Consider the following 19,482-nt stretch of genomic DNA (forward strand, 5'->3'; position numbering starts at 1 on the left):
GCCTGTGAGCTCAATTTCTCTTGTGTGCATATCTCAAAACTCTTTTAACATGCATGAGATCAAAACATTCCAAGATGAATGACGCAGTTTATACTTGATTGCTTTATATAGTAATGTTAACATTAATTAATAATCAGAATATGAGCATATATTATTTATAAAACTCATATCATGATTTAGTAGAGAGCGATCATTTGATTGGGTGATTGTGGTGCTCAATTCATGATCTTCCCCTCTCATACCTAAAGTCCCAAACCGAGACATTTTTGGTTATGACAGACAGTGACATTTGGCACGAGTGACAAGTTTCCTAGTTTTTCCAAACAATTAGGTAACGACTTCAAGACCTAGTAATATAGTCCATTTCTGGCATATTTTGCAATAAATGGATTTTTTTTATTCTATAAAGTTGTTAGATCTGGACTCTCATTTTGCGTTTCACATTGCACTAGTGAAAACAGATTAGGAGATCAAGAGTTTGAATTGCAGAGCACCCTCGAATAACTCTAGGACACCTATGGAGGTGAGGTGAGAAAAGAAATGATTGTGATTTCTCACCTAGATGAAAAAGAAAAGAAATTATTATAATTTCTTACCATTATGTTTGGATGAATAAAACAGAAGAAATGTGATTTGTCACCTATCTTGTTTGGATAGAGTAAATAAGAGAAAAGAAAGGAAAGTGTTATCTTTCATTTTACCAAAATAACCTTTTATATTAATAAGTTATATTTTTTTATAAGGGTAATTTTGGTTTTTTAAAAAAACTTTTATTAAATTTAATTCCTTTCTCACCAAATCTCACCACTTTTGGTGAGAAACAAAACATAGGTTTTGTGATAATTATTTTCTCACAATCTCTCATTATTTCTCACATACTTAACCATCTAACCAAATGAAGGAGTTTCTTATTCTCACTATTTCTTCTTGTTTCTTACCAAACTTCTCCATCCAAGAGAAGTGTTAGTTCTACTGAGTTGTAAATGTTAGAACAGTGAAACAGTAGTCATCATGGTAAGCCGTTAAGCACTGGACTACTATAAGGGCCCGTTTGGTAATTTTTTTAGTTATTTTTTTTTTAATGAGGTGAAAAACTTGATCACATTGTTTGATTCTTTCAATTGAATATATAGTTGTTACGGAAAGAATAAATTATTAATTAATATATATGATGTGATATTTTGATTTTTTTTTACTTTTTTAGTCCCAAAAAAAAAAATTAAAACCAAACCAACCATAAAAAAGTGTTTGGGTATTCATTTTAGGGTGTATTATACTTTTTAAAATTTGTTTAAAATACGAATTTTTTCTTATAGTTTTTTAAAATTACAAATACTCTTTTATCATAATTTTTTTATTTAAATGACTTAACAGAAAAAATAAATAAAAATTATTACTCTCCTATACAATAATAAAAATACTTGAATTGTTAATTGAAATATATTTATGACATCATTAAAAATGGTTAATTGAGTTGATAATTTATTTATAAAAAAAAAAACTTGTTATGCCATTAAAAACTTGATGGGTGAGAGATAATTTTCAAAATCACATAAGGTAATATATATCTTAAAAACATCAAGGGATATATTTGTAATTAGGAGAAGCTTCTCTCCAGTTGGAAAAACCAATTGGATGGTGCTATTGGGCCTCCGTAAGCTCACCACAGAGTCCACATCAGTGATTTGAACCATTTAATGTGTAAGGTTCGTCAAGTACTTTATCTTTACAAAAGATTATATTGATCGAATATCGATAGTCACTTGCTCAGATCACATTTCCATCAACAATTTATTTTTAAAATCATATTTACCGTTAACATAAATGTGATCCGATCAAGTGACTATCAATATCCATCTACTTGAACCCAAATCTCTAATATTCTTACTCTCCCAAGAGACAATTACATGAACTACTGAGTCAAAGGCCATTTCCAATGTCCATGGCTATAAGGCCATGTTTGTTTGGGTGGACATAAGCTTGGGATTGGACTAATAGTCCAATAAAATTATTAATCCGATGTTTGGTTAAACAATTGAAGTATGGATTAATTATTTTAAACTTGATTATTAGTTAAGATAGGATACATAATCCAACGGATTCGTAGTCTTAGGACTATTAGTCATGGGAATGCTAATCCAGTCCGCCCAAACAAACATGGCCTAAGTGTTTAAAAAGCCTCATATTCCTATAAGTTTGAATATTCAATTGTTTATTTTTGCTATTACTGTTCGGAAAGCCTCATGTTTATTTTTGTCTTTCGTTTGTTTGGTTGTTTGTTTGTTTTTTTTTTTTTGCTACATGATTTTGTTTATGTAAAATACCATGTTTATTTTTATTTTTTCCCTCACATAGTAGGATGTTAGTAACCATATCAAAATCAGATATAGCAAGTACATTTTGGTAAAATTTGCCTCTTTCTCTTTCTCTATAAGGAACTTGTTGGTCAGGTGGTATGGCAACAGAAATAAATGTTCCATCAAGTGCACCCAATGCACCCTTTAAAACTTTAAAATCTCTAATAAGCTAGAGAGCATTGCATATTTTATATAATTTTAATAAATGAAAATTTCATAACTAAAACTTATAATATTACCTTAAATATTTCTCTTACACGACGATTATGCTGAATTTGATTTGTAGGGGGATTGTATGAAGAGGGATAAATCGTTTCTTTCGAGAAATTGAGTATAACACATAACACTTCATAAAAGTACTTATGTATTTTTTGCTTAGAATGATTGAATTTTCACTTACCAAAACGATTTCGTAGATTCTAACTCAATGTTATAAGAAACATGGCCGCCTTTTCTTCTACATATGTATAACAACTATCTTCAAGTCACCCTCTAGCCCAAAAATTGACCACAAATATGTACATATGCTTATTTTTCCATCCTTAGCATTTCTTGGCAATGTGCTTCTCAGACAACATATTGCTAGTAGTTTAATAATATCCAGTTAGATTAACATAAAACAAAATATCAATAGAAAATAAACATCAAAATTAAAACATTGCAAACAAATCCATCAATGCTAAATATGTTAATTGAAAAATAAAGTTCCAACCAAACTATTATAAAAACAACCTTAAACAATGTCTTCAAATTATTCTAAACATTCTCGTATTTCTAAATTTAAAGTAGTCCTAATTTTTTGCCGTTCACCTATATCCAAGTCTTTTTAACTATTTCTGGTTTTTGACGTAGCAACATCCGTTGCTCTCTATGTGCCTTACTCTTACAAAAAATACTACATGCAATTATATATAATGGCTCAGTTAGGGGTGTTTACCAAACCTTGAAACCCGACCGGACCGTCTGACATGAGCATACGAACATTTTTGAAACACCTTATGGTCAACTGTAGTTTGATAAAATTTAATTTATAGGGTATTGGTTCGGTTAACGGGTTTAGATATTTGGAACCCGTTGAAACTGAACCGACCAAATATATTGTAAAAATGTTACCTTTCCTCCTGTCAAGCTTTGATTGGTCTTGGGATTGCACATTATCTATGTGGCACGCGTATTAGGATATCTGGAAAACTCTCAAGCACGTTTCTCTTTTATCTAAACGTCAATCCCAAAACTCTTAACCACTTTTATTTTATTGTTTTTTCTAAGCATTGTATCTATTCTCCTCCTCTTATTCTCTCTCTTCCTGTCAACAACTTTCTCTTTTTTCCATGTATCTCTCTTTATTGTTCCCTTATTTTCTCTCTTCTCTCACTTACTGCCAACCACATTCTCTTTCTCCCATGTATCTCTTTTTTCCTCATTCTCTCTCTTCTTCTCTCTCACTATTCTATCAAAGATTCAATTGTAACCAAACTTTAGTCCAAAAACCTTATTGTCTCACCATATGAACATCCAAAGGGAAAGCCCCATTCTTTTTTGTGGTCGACAACCTTCAAGTTTCAACAATGGCAGATTTCTGAATTTTTAAAGTTGGTGACGAAATTGGAATGCGCATCAACTGATTGATCTTGAAGCTTCAAGAGTGATGATGGTAAAAATACAGATGGTTGGTGATGCTGTCATTTGCATGCCCAAATAAAATGAATAAAACCTGTAGTAACTACTATTACGAATTATAGCGATTGAGAATGGGTGTTGAACCACAGAGACTAGGGCAAGTTTTTTTAGTTCAAAGATTTTAGTTTTCAAAATGGAAAGTGAGAAAAAGAAAACCACAAGGTCTAGAATCCACTACTGACCTTGTAATTGGGGGTTATTATATTTAGATTGTAGAAAATCATTGAAATGGGTACTACGATGTGTCTTGGTTAGGACACATCACTTAAAAAGATTTGTGTTTTAAAATCAGAAAGTCACGAATCATCTTCGCTTAGCACGGACTGTCACCACTAAACTAAATGCCTGTTTGGGATCTACTGCAAAAGTTAAAAAGCCAAAAAGTGCATACTATAAACGTGTGGGGCAAGCTATTTTTTTTTTACTATATATCCGATAGGTTCAGTCAGTGTACTTTGCACATACATTTAGCAAAGTGAGAAGATGTGGCACATCCCAAGCCACAAATTCCCATTAAAAAAAAAAATAAAATCGTGCACACCCCAAAAGTCAACAATTTGGTCAGTGTACTATGCATTTATAATATTTTTATTACACAATTGCTTATAAAAAGTCAAAAAGTTATCTTAAACATGCATATTTTTTTCTCTACTTTTTAAGTCAAAAAGTCAAAAAGTGCACTTATTATTTAGTTGATGACCAATTGGGAGTTGTTGTACACCATTAGCTAGATGGCCTTCATCTGGTAGGCTGACTTCAAACCACCTAACAGTGCTTTGCACTCCGCTTCATTCTTGGATGCTGGAAATCCAAGTGTGATTGTTTGTTCAATGGTTAATCCATCTGGCGAGATGAGGACTGTCCCAAGTCCAACACCATGTCTGTTAGATGCACGATCCACAAAGAGCTTCAACATCTCTCCCACAAACAATTTCCAGCATATGGATGGGTTTGAAGATGTTTTAGGGTCTGGGACGTCAATGGTTTCTTATAAGTCTTTGTCCACTATTTGGATGTTAATCTCATTGCTCGGTTGCTTTACCCTTTCCCTTTCAGGCATGTCCTCCCAAATTGTGCTTGTAGTTGCGCGGTTTGCTCCTTCTCCCTCTGGCAATGCCCTATTGGCCATGGTGGACGGTGTAGCCATTATTAGGCTTAATGGCACATTGCGCGGTTGATCAACTCGCTGTGAGGGATGCGTTATTCCCGCGGAACTCCCCCCTTGTTCGATTCCTTCTGTCAAGTCGACCGGACAAACAGAGTGACTTCTTGGAGCAAACTTTGCCACAAAGTCTGCTAAAGCTTGGGCCTTTATCACCGTTCTAGGTTGGAATTTGATGTCAAACTGTCCCAACTCCATTGCCCACTTCAGTATTCTTCTAGAGAAGTCTGCCCTTTCAAACAAGGCTTTTACAGGGAATGCCATCAATACGACCATAGTGCACACATGGAAGTAGTGCGACAATATTCTTGAGGCCATCATTAAGGCTAACGCAAGCTTCTCTAACAGAAAATATCTTGTTTCGGTATCCAGCATTGTCTTGCTCACATAAAAGATAGGCAAGTGTTGTATTCCTTATGCGCATACCAGTATTACGCTAACTGCATGAAGGGAACCGCCAAGTATAAGTGAAGTTCCTCTCTAGGCACCAGGGTCGCGAACAGTGGCGGAGAGGTCAAGTACTCCTTCAAGCTCTTTATAGCTCAGTCGTACTTTTCATTCTACTCAAATTTTGCTTTAAGTACCCAGAAGAATGATTGACATCTGTCTGATGACTGACTTATGAATCAATTTAGTGCGGCAGCTAGGCCAGTCAAGTGCTGCAATTCCTTGACCGTGTTAGTGTCACGACCCAAACCCGCGCCCTAATAGTTTGAATCATAAACAGCCAATAATCACTTGATTACCTACGGCCTCAAATGAACATACAGAATAATTATAATAATGAGGCCATAAGCAGAAGCAAACAACAAATGAAGAAGTCCATTGAGTTGTGTGTAGACACCCCATTTTTGACAGTCCTCAAGACTTGGACTTCACCGTTTGAACATTCGGTGATCATCCACGTTTGTGTTCGTCTTGAGTTCCTGGAGGTCTCGGCCACGCGCCTTGCCTCAGGATCTCTGGACTCAACTGTTTTGTGTTTGGTTTTGCACCAAACACTTGTTTTTTGCCTTGGAGGGCAGGGAATGGCTTGTGGGCCATCCCCACACATCACCGGCCATGGCTTGAGGCCACCGGCCAGTGTTTTGTTGCCATCGGCCAGATGTTTGGTCGGTCGGCACTCTAGATGGTCTGTCGGCCATTTATTTTGTCAAAATAGCATTTTTGGCTGGCCGATCACTGTGTATCTGCTTTTGTAGATATTTTTATGCTAGCTGTGCTAGCTGACATACACCTTTTCCCCTCTCCATACACGTGTATGAAGGGATTTCACTTTTGCCAAGCTTGTTTTGTAAGCTTTGCAAGAGTGATCTTCTATAAAGAGGAGGCCTCTCCTCCCTCCTCTAGGGTTAGAAAAAAAAGCTCCAGAGGTCTGGTTTTTTTAGGGTTAGAAGTGTGTGTCTATTCTATCTCTATACCTCCCTCCCTTGTAAATTAAGTGTGTGTTTGTCCTTACTATTGCACACAAACACCTACCATTACACCTTACCTTGGTTGCTGAGGTATTGGGGGGTTGTCCTTGAAGTTTTTGAGCTGGTTTGGAGCTAAGAAAGCTGCTAGAGTGATCCTTGTGAAGAAGGTCTTCAAGGGTAAGATTCTTGCCCTTTTTACCCCATCTTTGCATAGTCTTTTTGCCTACCTTGCTTGCTGTTTTAAGGTTAGTGTATAACATATAAAAGTCTTGTTTTACCTGCTTAAAATAGTTGTTTAAGGTTGCTTTTAGCTTTGGGATTGTTTGACCCCTCTTAGGCCTTGTTAGGCCCTATTTTTGTGCTATTTTGGTGAGCTCTGGGACCACCTTGTTTAGGCCTCCTCACCACTGAAATCTTGAGGGATTTCAGTGGTGAGGATGGTGGTTTAAGGTCCCAAGAAGGAGAGGGCCACCCCCTCCCCTTGTTGTCTTCAATATGTGCCATTTAAGCCTCATGTGTGAGCAACATTTTTGAGACCATGTTGGCTATGTTTCAGTAGGTATTTGGTAGTATTTTACCATGTTTTACCTCTGTTTTTACTTGGTTTAGACACACCATACTTGCCTTGCATACTTGTCTTGTAATGCCATGTTTTAGCCTTAACATGCTTTGTGCTTTGAGCCTTGTTCTAGCATGATTTAGGCCTAGCTTTGTGGAGCTTTTATGCGTGTGTTAGCATGCTAAAGGTCTGTTTTTGGTCATTTGGGTCATCCATGCTTTGCTTTGTATAGCTACCATGTAATTCCCCTTGTATGCCTTGAGCATTGACCTCTCTAGCATGCCATCCTTGCTTTGTTTCAGTGGTTTGGAACCACTTGTCATGTCATTTCAGTCCATTTAGCATGCTTGTATGCTTGCATTTGGTGTTCCTTCAAAGCCTTAAAGAGTTCATGTTTAATGCTCCATGAATATGCCATTGCGTATGCCATCATGTGTAGGCCTCTAGGATGCCACGTCGTTGTGTTTTTGGCTTTGTTTTAGCATGCTAAAACTCTGATTTTGGTCAATCAATTCATGCCATGTTTGGTTTTGTTAAGGGTAGTTCAATACCTCTTTGGTGAGCCTTAGACCTCAGACTTTGCTTGCATGCTTTCATTACCTTGTTTAGATTGATTAGGCATCATTTTATAACATGATTTCAGAGTTTATAATGCATGCCATATGCCCATGATGTTCCTCTTTTAAGTGTGCTTAAAAGTTGTCTCTATATGCCTAAGTGTTGGACCTTGTATGCATGCATACTTGTATGTGTTTTGGCCCTCATTTCTATGGCTTTTTGGCCACAGTTTTGGGCCTAGTTGAGAGCTGTCCAAATTAGTCTAAGTCCACTCCCACTCTTTACATGTTGTTACATGTCTTACACTTTGCATGCTTTGATTGCATCATGTCTTGCATGTCCATTAGCCTTGTATGTTGTTGCATACTTGGCCCATCACATGCTTGTTTGTGTGCTTCAACATCCGCATTACATCTTGTATGTTTGTTGGCTAGCATTGATGCTTCATGCCTTGTGTGTTTGTTTGCATTGTCACGTTGCATACTAGCTCACATGCCTAGGTCGCATGGCATTGGCATGCATGCTTTGCCTCTTGAATTGAGTATGATAGAGGTTGAGCTCATTGTTTGTTTGTGTGCATTTCATCCCACATTGAAAATGCATACTTGGTTCTTGGGCCATCACGCATTGAAATGCGCGATTGATGGTCCGGGAATCGAGTACCATGCCCCTTTAAGTCATGAATATGATAAGGAGTGTGGTTGGTGCAAACATTACTTGAAATGCATTGCCATGCCTTGTTTTGCCCTCTGCTACTGTTAAAACAGATTCTGCAGGAAGCTTTGGCCGGTCGACTACACCAAGTGCCGATTAACCATTTATGGATGGTCGATGGCTCCATGGATGGTCGATGACCACCCTGCCATGGCCGGTGACCATTCCCCTTGGCCGGTGGTGTTCCACAATGTCCAGAGAGTGTTCCTTGGGAATTGTGCCATTTTCAGAGGAGCAGAGCAGGGAAAACAGAGGTAACTTGTGCATGGTGGCGGATTTCCGAGCGAAACCGAGCGTACATGCATTGGACCCTCGGCCCGAGGCTAATTTTTACTGCTTAATTAGCTTAGTTAATTTGCTTAACTAGTTAATTGTCTGTAATATTTAATTAGCTTGTAGGTTAATTAAATTGTATTATTCTTTTAGTCCCTCCGAGCGAGGGTGAATTTGTAATAAGTGTAGGTGCGTGTGTGCATGTCTTCCAACCCCCACTTCTTTCTTCCTTTTACTTACCTGCTTTGATGGTTAGTGTTAGGACACGTTTAATTTAGCATACCTTATGCTGTATATGCGTGCATCATTCATCAGTCTTGCATGCACCAGGCTCGGCGCATCATGCTAACTGCATAGTATTTCGAATTCCAAACTTGAATACGTGTATCAAATTTGTTGTATTTCATATGTCATCCTTAGATTAGCCGAGCCTATTCTAATGACATTTTGTATGCGATGCATTAGCCATTTTTAAACTAGGATCATGCATGATTACTAACTAGTTCATTGTTTTGGCACGGAATACGATGTAAGTATTTATGCTTTAGCATCTCGCATGAATGTGAATGTTAACATAACAGTATGCCTACCATGCGGCTATATGCTTACATGATATTACTGTCTGAATGCCTGTGGGTGAAGGTTGGATTATTTGAGTTGGAAAAACTCATTGAAATCCGTGTTTTAGCCTACTCGTGAGTAGCAAATTTCAAATCATTTTCAAACAAACGGATATGCGATGCTTTGATCCAAATTAGGCAATCTAGTCTATACTTGTTTTGCTGCGCGCATCACATAGTAATTCTAGGCTAATTAACCGGAATAAGAACGCATGTGTTTTCAAAATTAGATATCATAGCTGACCTTCTTCAATCGTACCCAAGTTCCTGAGCCGAGGCAACTTTGGTGATGACGGACACATGGCCCTAGGTAAACGAGTCAAGGTTTCCTAAATTCTTCCAAAATAAAATATTTAGGTGGCGACTCTGTATCTGGCAAAGCAATCCATATTTGGCACTTCTTTACAAAGATCTGTTTTCCAAAACGATTTGCCAGATTTGGACTCTTTGGTGATTTATCAATCTCATATTGCACATTGTGAGATCAGATTAAGAACCGACACAAATCGAGTCCGAACTGTAGCATGGGGCCCAAGGGCGCGTCTACAGTTTCTGGCGCGTCTACAGTTTCTGGCGACTCTGCTGGGGACTTAGAGAACTTGACTCGAACTCATGATATCTTGTGTTGACTACACTTATGTGTTTCTTTGCATTGCATGTCCATTGGTGCGCCTAGGACACCGTGTTTACCATCTGCTATTCCTGAATGGTTTGCCGGAGGCTGCGTGCCATAAGGCTGACCAGTTACGGGCTCTGCCACGATGGGAACACAAACCCCGATTTTCACCGGGGCACCCTTTTGACCATTCGACCTAGTGCATATTCGGAATCCGTAGCGACTATTCCAAGCTAGGACAGGTTGCTTACCCGATGCCAGGTTGTTTGAAACCGCTGCGTGCGTAGTGAAACCCTAGCTCCTGACAAAAATAGGACAGGGAAACCCTACCCCAACATAGGGGTGTTTTGGTTCTCATTTACTTGCTATGTGCTTTTAGAGTGTATCTCTACATGAACACACATATCAGTTCGCAAGTTTAAGAACCAGGCATGAGGGCATCAGTATCAGTGTTTTGGGGAATCAGTTATATCTGCGGGTATTAGACTCAGTTTTGGGGCAGTGATTTTAGGGAACAGTGATCAGTAGTAGAGTACAATTTTTCAGCTATGCCTGTGTCTGTTCCGTTTGGGCTGAAATGCTGCTTGTTTTCCCTTTCAGTTCAGAGATTTGGTGTTCTTCTTCGCTGAGGCAAGGCAGACGTTTGATCCGTCAATCGTCGGTTGCATTATCTCCGTTCGGTTCAGCGGACTTATGATGACTCAAAGTTCAGAGGAAATCGTGGTTATGGCAGCTGCATTAGACCAAGGGGTCATCTTGTAGGATGAGACCAATGTTGATGTACCACATCTGCCCAGGTTGTCTGCCGCACGCTCAATCTGGGAGCCCCAGTTGTTTTAAGCTCGTGAGCCCACCACGTTTGAGTTGATGGAAATGATTGGTGACCTCTAGAGGTCTGTGACTGATCTCGCCTACGGAATGTCGGCTTCGCCACCAACCCCATCGTATGCCAGGAATTTTGTACCACAGGAGCCCCCGTTACTGGGGCGAATTGTGATCGAGCTCAGCCAGCCTGAAAACTGTCCCAAGCTATGGCAATGACATGTCAACAACAACCGGGTTCCGCTTTGATATAGCAACCCAAACCCTCGATCAGGCTGAGGCTAGAGGTAGGAACAAAGTGGGAACAGATGTTGATCCCGTTGAACAACTGCTGTGGGCAGTCGAGGCTTTGAAAGCCGGAGGAATGAATAAGCGGCAAGCATTCGTAGTCATGACTAAAGCTGTGGATGATGCTTTCCGTACTCCAGCCGAGGATAGTTCAAGCCAGGCGAAAAATCGGGATAGGCCCCCTCATGCCAGAATAGTCCCTTCTGCTCCCAACCCTGCACCAAGAAAAGATCAGAAAGCCAAGGCAGTGCCTGCCGACCCATTCGCTAGTACGTCTAGCAAGAACCCTCAGACTTCGAAGTATCTGCCTCGAGGACGCAGAGTCTTTCATGCCCTCTACATGCCTTTGTCTAGGGCATTTCAAATACTGGCTAAAAAGGGGCACCTTAAACCCCTCGAACCTCGACCTCTTCCGAAGAATCTCCCCCTCACACATGATGCCGCCTTATACTGCGCATACCATCAGCAAACCGGTCATAGCACCGATGGTTGTTTCCACCTTCGCCACGAAGTGCAAGATTTGATCGACAATGAGGTCATCCTCCCACCCACCTCAGCAAAGTCTGTTACCACTGAGTTGTTGGACTTCGAGGATACTGCAAGTATGTGATCAGGGGTTGGACCACCTGCGGGCGGCGCTTGGTGTATTTCAAATGTGGCGTTTGGCACGCACTGTCGGGAGCATTTGCGAATGCAGTTTTGTAATTTCTGGCTTAGGTGTTGAGTCAGTTCTCTATTTTGTTTTGGGTCTGTCTCATTGTCTTGAGTCAGTCTTTTTGCTTAAGGGTCTGTCTTGTTGTGTCGAGTCAGTCCCACTGTATAAAAATCGGGTGATTCCAGGGTTGTTGCCTCGGATATCATTATTTTGTTTTGGTAACTATCCTTTTTCTTTCTTTCGAGTCTGTCTCTTCTGTGGAGCCAGTTGCAACTAGGAAATCTGAATGAAACGGCTGCGGCTATCAGGTTTTCGTGCTTATTACTACTTTGAGCTAGTTGTGCCAGAGCATTTGAATGAAACGGCAGAGCATTTCACTTATTCTTCTGCACCTCGAATTCATTACATTGACCTAAGTTTTTCAAAACTTTTTTAACACTGTGGTGATGAAAACGAAGAGGAAAGAATTCCTCGGGATTTGCAAAACTTTGATCATTTGAGATAAAGAGAGGCATGCTAAGCCCTTACTGATTGAAATCATGTTTGTTAACGTGAGTACTGAGAAGGACCCTGGCTTGATCCAGATTGGTTCCGGACTATCTTCAGCGCGAGCGACTTGTCGCTTTCTTAAAAAAAAATTCAAAAACAAAATATTTTGCGCAGTCCTGCGAAGACCTGTGTGGAATCACTCTTGAGATTGTGCAGCTTAGGATCGCTCTCAGCCTCAAGACTTGAGCCCTTGCTTTCAAACCTTGGACCTTAGTTCAGAATGTTCAACGGTCAACTACAACATGAGGCCTGCGTGGCCAAATTTGAAGCAACCCTCGAACAAAAGGCCAAGAAAGTCAGATCAAGAAGATCAGACCTCATCAGAAGAAGCTTGCAAAGCTAAATCAGAAACGCCCCTCGAACTACGGGCAAAAATGTCTGATGTGCTCGAAGAGCCGAAGACGGATCCTTCTGCAAGTCAATACAACAACCACCCTCCTGGATACGGATGGCTTCAAGATCTTAAAACCATTTGGCATGGGCCTGTTACACTTTTACCCTTGAGAGGCTCGCTGGGCCGAAAACCCGGAAGGGCGACCCAGGCAAAAGTTAGAGCAAGAGAAAAATACAAAAAATAAGAAAAAGAAAAATGCAAAAAGAAAAGAAGAAAAAATGAAGAAAATGAAAAGAAAAGATGAAAAAGAAAAGAAAAGATGAAAAAGAAAAGAAAAGAACAAAAAGAATTAAAGAAAAGAAAAACACAGCTCGCAAGGTTGAAAACCCAGAAGGGCGGCCTTAGCAAAAGTTAGAGCGCAAAAGGAGAGGTTAATACCCGAGTGTACCTTACCGGAACTACGTAAGGCTTGATTCCCATGTCTGGGATACGTAGGTAACTTCATCTTGAAGTTCAGCCACAAACACTTCCAAATCAAGTGTGTCCATGTAATGGTTTTGATCATCCTTGCCTTTTCTGAATCCGATAGTTCGGTTGTGACACGACCAGAACTACGTAAGGCTTGATTCCCATGCTTGGGATACGTAGGCAAATTCATCCTGAAGTCCAGCCCCATGCACTTTCAAAGTGACTGTGTCTATATATTGGTTTTGACCATCTTTGTCTTCTCTTCATCCGAGAGTTCGGTTGCGATCATCACTAACAAGGACCGTTTACAGTATGCTGCGGCGTTATCTAGACAAGGGGCAACTTTCCGTTGCCATGAGTCGCCATCCAAACCAGGGGCAACTTTCCGTTGCCGTGATGTGCCCTTTGGAACAAGGGGCAATTTTCCATTGCCTCCGATCCGAGGTTGTACATCTTGAGAGTAAGTTTCATGCTCGTTGAGCACTGGCTGTTTGCCAAAATGATTTTTGAGAATTTTTTACCGAGGTTGACTATTTTCTCGAAAATTATTTCATTTCTCTAAAACTGGACCATTTTCTTGGACCCAAAAAAGGAAAATTTTCAGTGCTCATAGCCTAACTTGCATGATTTCAAATCAAAAATTGAACAAGCATGTTAATCTAACTCTCGTCTTGGTCAAAATTGTTTTAGTAGAAAGCTAAAAACAAAAATGGTCAAAATAATGCACTAGGGGCACAGTTGAGTCAGGCTTCCTGTCTTTCTCCCATTTTCAACATACTTGCCAAGAAGGGCACTCTACGTTCTAGAAGGGCACAGCTGAAGTTGTCAACAAAGGGCTGAAAGCTCTCTCAACCTCCGAGCAACGAGGTATCAAGCCAAATGTGAAGCACGAAACGGAATGGATCAAGATACTCCACTCCCTTATCAAGAACATCGACTACACGTCATCGAAGGAAATAACTGCGAGCTAACAGTGTTAGGCATGAACCCACGACCTCTTGTTTATTCACCGACCATATCTGGGGAGGAATGAAAAATGAGAGAGTGAAGAATAGAGAGGTGTGAGTCGAGAGAAAAGTGAGCAAAAAGGGGTTTTGAGAGAAAAACCGAGCCTGAGGGCCGAGTGATGTGAGAATCACAAATAAGAAAGGGTAGGAATAATACCCGAAGAAACTGGCTTCTCGCAAACTAAGAGGTTTCTTGTCTTTTATAACACGTCTGTGTGTCGTGTCTTTTGTTTTGACTGCCTCGATTCTTGTCTTGAGTCGTCTCGAGTGTTACTTGATTTGTTTAGGTTGAGTGCCTTTTTGTTTTCTCTGTTGAGTCCTTTTCGCTGTGTTCAGTCGTAGGCTCAATACCCGGTTGAAAACCCTTTCCCCAAATCGCTTTGTTCTCAGGGTGCTGTGCCACTCTCCACATTTGTGCAAAGTAAGATTGGTTCTTTCAACGACTGCAGGGCCTACCCCGATAAGTGTGAACAGAAAAAACCTCGACCTATCTGAAGCTTTTGGGTTCCGGATTGCGAAACAAGAAATTTTGGAGCATCTGAGTGTGTTTCAACTTCTGTAGAGTTCAAAATGAACCGTGTATTCAGAATGAGCAATATGCTGCTGTGGGCTATGAGTTCAGAATGGGCTGTGTGTTCAGAATAAGCAGTGTGTTGTATGAGCTGTGTGGATCCGCTGTGTGCAGAATAGACCGAGCGCTGTGTTATGGGCTGTATGTTCAGAATGAGTAGTGGGTTGTGCGAGTTGTTTTGTCAGTAGCCGGTTCACTACCTGGTTATTACAATACAAGTGTTTGATTTTCAGACAAAAGATCAATCTCATTTACATTGTTGTGTAATATGATGCGATGCAATGCGATGCGATGTAGGAAATACACAAATGTAACACTTTTTCAGACAAAAAGCTTGTTTCATTTCATCATCTTTTCAAGTACAAAGTTTCGAAGAAAAAAGAACCTGCCTGCGGCAGTAGAGGGCAGTGACTGAAAGTGAAACAGGACAGATTCCAAGGAAGACAGGCATAGTTACTTCTAAAACCGCTGCATGCATGCCATCCTTATGCTTCCATTGTAAATTGTAAATTGTAAATTAATGATCTCATAATGGTTATAGTTATTAGCATTGTAATTAATATTATTGTAGCAATGATTCGTTAGATAGTTAGTTTATTTTGTTGTAATAGATTAGCTAGTTTAGTTAATTATAGCTTAGCTAGTTAGTTACTTATTCGTTTATTCGGTTTTGTAATAATTAGTTTAAATCGGACTCTTGGACATTGATTCGCACCCTCTTGCACGGGGGCAAATATATAATAACGTGTATGTCTCCCAACCCCACATCTTTCTCCATTTTACTTACCCACTTATGACGGTAGCATAGAGCATCATATTTACTTAGCATTCCCATGTTCGCATACACTTGTTTCATGTATATTTGGGTTCGGCTCATCATACTAAACAATGTTGATTTCAAATTCATTTCTTGAATACGTGACTTATAACATGTCTCGAATGGAATTTTATACCATGCTAGTAGCCGAGCCTATTTTCTTACATGATTGTATGTGTTACATTAGTCATTTTGCAAAAGTTAGGAGCATGCATGTTTTCTAATTATTTTGCTTTGTTTGACTTGCCTTGGAGTACTAGTGTCATGACCCGAACCCGCCCCTATGGATTAAGGTCATAACCGGCTAGTAATCATGAGATTACCTACGGGCTCAAACCTGATTAAACGTGTTTCAGAAGAAATAAAGGAGGCCACAACGGAAGTAGACTTAAAAATTTTGTCCAATGAGCTGTGCTTATATGACATAGTAAAATTATTCCAAAAACATTTCATAATAACTCACATATATAAGCAGACTTAACGTTTTGTACATCCAGGAACTTCAAACATGTAGTCAGCTAAACAAAAGCTTATATATACATGGGTGGTCCAACGTATTCACCAAGGTAGCAAAAAGAGTAAACAAAAAAACAAACAAAGTCTCGTACATGAGACATTCGGGCTAACTCCATAAAACTCGACTTCCTTTCACACATTCTTCACTAAGGCTGGGTTTGGATATCTCTTTGCTCTCCTACATACATATAAATGGGAGTGAGTAAAAGCCCAGTGAATAATATCAAAATAAAGAAGTCACATGAATGAAATTCATAACAGACATATTAAATGGTCTTAGACCCATCTATGTTCTATCCAATACATCAAATGGCCTCGGGCCCAATTCATTCTTATCAAATAGCCACGGGCCCAACTCATCCATATCAAACAGCCTCGAGCCTAATTCATTCATGTCAAATGGCCTTTGGCCCAATCATTCATGTCAAACAGCCTTTGGCCCAATCATTCATGTCAAACTGATATTCGTTCACGATTTAAATTATCAAATCCATGAAACTTATATAGGAGTAAACATTTGGAGAGTAGCAAACTTCAAAATATCCTTACTAAGATATTACTCACAGTGTTCAACCGATGGATTTGTCCTTGTGTTTGACCCTACACATTTCATAACATATTGGGTTACAAGTGATTCGATCCTTTCTTAATTTATTTATTTCTCTTAGGCTTCTTTCTTATCCTTTTAGGTCATTTACAATACCTAATGCATGCCAAAGAGTGCTTAGAAATGAAAGAGAATGGAAAACAAAACACAAAACGACTTTTCAAAATTTCTAAAGTAGGGCTCTCTGCTCAAGCACAGCTTTGGTCGCTTGAGCGACCTGCAAAACTCTGAAAAAGTACTGGTTGCATGAATTTTACGCTCAAGCGAGATTTTCGATGCTCGAGCGAAAAGTCTTGCAAAACAGGGTTTGCTCGAGCGTAAAGTCTGCCGCTCGAGCCACTGTGCAAATCTCTGCAAAACTTCTAGGAGCTAAATTTTCACGCTTGAGCGAGACTTTTCTTGCTTGAGCGGACTAGTCGAATTCTGGGTTTTCCAGCAAGCTATTTAAGCTTCAAAACACAACCCCAAAGGCTCCAAAATTTGCAAATCAATATCAAATCATAGAAAAACATTGTGTATCATAAGAACTTGGATAATTTGAGACCAATTGTCCAAAATCATGGTCCATTCCCAAAATCATTCCAAATTCTCCTTATCATTTTCAAAACTCATGCATTCAAACTTCATACAAACTTCATATCTTCATGAATCATGCATAGATGTTAATTTTTTACTTCAATCCCATTTCAAATGGTACAAATGATGCTTATAATCATGAAGCTCATGAAAATTATGCATGCATGTATGATTTGATGCCATATTCTTCATGTTCCAACAATTATCTTCTAAATACAAACATGAGTCCTTAGAATTGGGTTTCATACAATGATAATCCTTACATGCATGTGTATATTGACTTCAAATTCATAATATATAACTTAAACCTTGTTCTTGATTACTAATTCTCTTTGAATTCATATAATTACAAACTCAAACTCATGAATTAAAGGTTGGTTACTCATCTAGAAGCTCCAATCATTCCAAAATTAGCTAATTTCTTGAGTCTAGCTTCCAAATTCCCAAGCTTTGAGCTAAAATCCATAATTTGTGCCCTCTTCTCTCTCTAGAACTGTCCCTCTCTCTCTCTCTAGAGTGTATTTTAGATTTTGAGCTCAAATGGGGAACTTAAGTTTATATAGGCCTATATATATATGCTTGCCTAATCAACCTTGATTAAGGATAATTAATTGTGCCTATTTCAATAAATTAAATCTAATTGATTTGGTCTGAATCAATTCTTAATTAAATTTCACCGTAGACTCTAAAAATCATGCTAAGTACAAAAATACAGTGAATTTCGGTTTCTGTCGCCTCTATGGCCTTTAATTAAATTTTATAGCAGAAAATCAAACAGATTTTTCCTATAGTGAACAGATAGAAATTCAAAAACACATATAATCATATAAATGACAATCAAAATCATATTAAGCACATAATCACGATCATAAGTAAGATTAATTAACAAATCACAGGACAGGGTTACCACAATCTTCCCCCTTTTAGGAAGTTTGGTCCTCCATACTTATTATACCCCATCCGGAAGCAAATGAGGATAGTGTAGCTGTATCTTATCCTCTTTTTCCCATGTAGCATCCTTCCCATAATGTTCTTTCCATTCTACCTTCACTATTGGGATGGACTTATTTCTCAACTGTTTTATTTGCCGGTCAATGATCAGTTTTGGCCATTCTTCGTATTCTATATTTTCATCAAGAGCTATCCGGTGGTAATCAATCACATGAAATGGATCTCGAAGATAACCCCCCAACATTGATACGTGAAATACGTTGTGCATTTGTTCAAATCCCAGTGGCAAAGCAACTCTATAAGCAACTAGACCAAGCCTTTCTAGAATTTGAAATGACCCAACGTAACAGGGTGACAATTTGCCAATTTTACCAAATCTCATCTGGCCTTTCATTGGAATCACACGAATAAATACATGGTCGCCGACCTCATACTCAAAAGGTCTTCTTCGAACATCTACATGATTCTTTTGCCGGCCCTGTGCTGTCTTGAGCCTTTGTTGGATGATTTTAATCTTCTCCAAAGTGTCTTGCACAATTTTAGGCCCAAGTAAAGCTCTATCTCCAACTTCTGTCCAACAAATTGGCGATCTACACTTCCTGCCATACAACGCTTTGTATGGTGCCATACCGATGTTGGAATGGAAACTGTTATTGTATGCAAATTTAGCTAGTGATAAATAATCTTCCCAGCTCCCTTGAAAATCTAAGGCACACATTCTGAGCATGTCTTCCAAGGTTTGTATGGTTCGTTCTGATTGCCCGTCTGTTTGTGGATGGAATGCGGTATTGAACCTCAGTTTTGTTCCCATTGCTCTCTGCAGGCTTTCTTACAATCTAGATACAAACTTTGGGTCTTTGTCTGATACAATAGATACTGGAACTCCGTGCAAACGAACAATCTCATCAACATATATAGTGGCTAATTGATAAGCATCAAATGTAGTTCTTTCAGGCAAAAAATGTGCAGATTTGGTCAATCTATCAACGATAACCCAAATGGAATCCATACCTCGAGGAGTTCGTGTAGACCAACAACAAAGTCCACGGTCACATGCTCCCACTTCCACTCTGGAATAGGGAGAGGTTGAAGTAAACCGCTTGGTTTCTGATGTTTAGCTTTAGCTTGCTAACAATGAAGGCACTTGGACACATATTCTACAATTTTCTTCTTCATTTTGGGCCACCAATAGCTTTGCTTCAAGTCCTGATACATTTTGTTGTTACTCGGATGCATAATAAACATCGACTTGTGAGCTTCATCTAGGATTCTCCTCTTTAGATCAGGAATGTTTGGGACACACATTCGGTTTTGAAATCTCAACACTTTACCATCAATGTTGAATTCTGATTTCGAATTTGCCTCAA

The sequence above is a fragment of the Camellia sinensis genome, chromosome 12 (assembly GCF_055761805.1).
Source record: "Camellia sinensis isolate YWXY chromosome 12, ASM5576180v1, whole genome shotgun sequence".
In the NCBI taxonomy this organism is placed as follows: Eukaryota; Viridiplantae; Streptophyta; class Magnoliopsida; order Ericales; family Theaceae; genus Camellia; species Camellia sinensis.